The following is a 2050-nucleotide window of genomic DNA, read 5'->3' on the forward strand; positions in this document are numbered from 1 at the left end:
AGATCTCCGAGGAGGATACCGCCACCGCCACCGCCGGCGCCATACGCAGGGCGATCCGCCGATTGTAAGACCTCCTATCTGCTCTGTATTTTTCGTCTCGTTACATTCGTCTCGGTATATTCGTGTACCGTTGTCCTGTCTGCACGTCAGAAAGCTCACTCGAGGAGATCGTTCTCGGGTCTTAATTGTCGCGAGCATAATACCATCTCGAGTCTCGCACTTGTTTTTGTGAAAATTACCGCGCGCTGATTACCGGGACGTGCGAGAGTCCCGTCAAATAAATTCATTACTATCGATCACGCGTGGAATCATTTGTGCCCTTCCTGTGCTGGGATTCTGTTTTTTCCGTTATCGTTGCGCAGCTTTTCTGCAGTATACAAAAGCTGCGCAACGATAACAAAACTGTCGTTAACTCCAATAACGAGTTACAGAATCTCAGCACTAAACACACCCCCGTCTCCGACTTAAGATCACGAGGAGCTACCGGTCCCGACGGTTCCCGGGACACGCGAATTTTGTGTCGCTTATCGCCTCTCGCGTCTATCGAGGTGGTGTGGCCTTTTCCGCACCTGTGCTGGGATTCTGTAACTCCCCAGCAAACACAATGTTACATGTAACGTACATGTTAGTTGTAATTTCCTACTCAACAATATAACTGTTACATAACACGCATGTTATATAACAGTTATATTGTTGAGTAGGAAATTACAACTAACATGTACGTTACATGTAACATTGTGTTTGCTGGGTCATTATTGGAGTTAACGACGGTTTCGTTATCGTTGCGCAGCTTCTGTATACCGTAGAAAAGTCGTTAACTCCAATAACGAGTTACAGAATTCTAGCACTGGCGCCCAACTTATCGTTTCGCGTTGTGGCGTGAATCGGGGTCGACGGCAATTTGCCGGACAGGCGACTGTCTGCAAACCTCGCGAAAGACGTCGCAACGGATAAAAGAATAGTGCCAGTGTGGATACCTGGTCACAAGGACATAAAAGGAAATAAAGTTGTTGATGAGCTGGCTAGGGGAGAAACGGAAGAGAAAAGTACAAGAGAGCTTAAAGTCCCCTTTTCAGATTTAAAGGAGGAATATAAAAGAGAGGGAAGAGAAAGGACAAAACTTGTCAATATAATAGCATGTTTGACTGGCTCTGGGTTAACCCACTCTGAATTATTCAGCCTACGTTTATTGGTCGAATAAGTACTTACAAGCTTTATGATTGGCTAGTAGAGATTTATGACGTCATTAATCGCTCTCGGAGCGATTAACCCAGGGCCAGTCGAACACGCTATTAGTGAAACCCGGTGGAAAGGAAGAGTATTTTGAAAAATTTTATCAAGAGAACGAAAAGCCTTGATACAAGGATAGAAATGACGTTATAGGATTTACCACAATGTTAAATAGGATAAAAGTCAACCATTATAACCTAAATGAATTTCTCGAAAGGAAGGGCTTCATTGATGTGATTGTGGAGTAGAGAAACAAGATATTAATCATATATTATATAGATATAGAAAGTACGACGAAGAAAGGAAGTTCATGTTCAGGAAAATAGAAAAGTTGAGCAAGGGAATTACTCTAGATATTAATAAGTTAATATAGTTGAACGAGAGGGAGATATTTATTATCTTTTAGTTCTTGAGGAAAATAGGCGTACAGTTGTTAAATTGATATATAAATTTTCAGGAGAATGAAAGAAGAAGATAATGTGCTAAATGACCATAAATATCCTCGGGGAAGGTCGATAGTGTCATTAAAAAGAAAACCTACTTTTGTCATCTAGAAAGAAAAGTTTTCATAAAAGATGTTAAAAATTGTGACGTGGCGACCGTGGAGGCGTCCGTCTCAAGAATATCGTACCGGATTCATGTGAGAGTTTTCGCGTATCGCGTTGTTAACGGTTTTCGCGAGTATTCTCGAAATCGCGTTCCGGCGTGTGTTTGTTTGTGAACATCATTAGAACAAAGATCGGAAGTGACTTTTGCGAGCGGAGCAGATATGAAGGTCAGCGCGTCCCTAACTTTGTGCCCCCCCCCCCCCCCCCCCCCC

The sequence above is a fragment of the Odontomachus brunneus genome, unplaced genomic scaffold (assembly GCF_010583005.1).
Source record: "Odontomachus brunneus isolate Ranch 3 - 2012 unplaced genomic scaffold, Obru_v1 Obru_scaffold_142, whole genome shotgun sequence".
NCBI classification, from domain to species: domain Eukaryota; kingdom Metazoa; phylum Arthropoda; class Insecta; order Hymenoptera; family Formicidae; genus Odontomachus; species Odontomachus brunneus.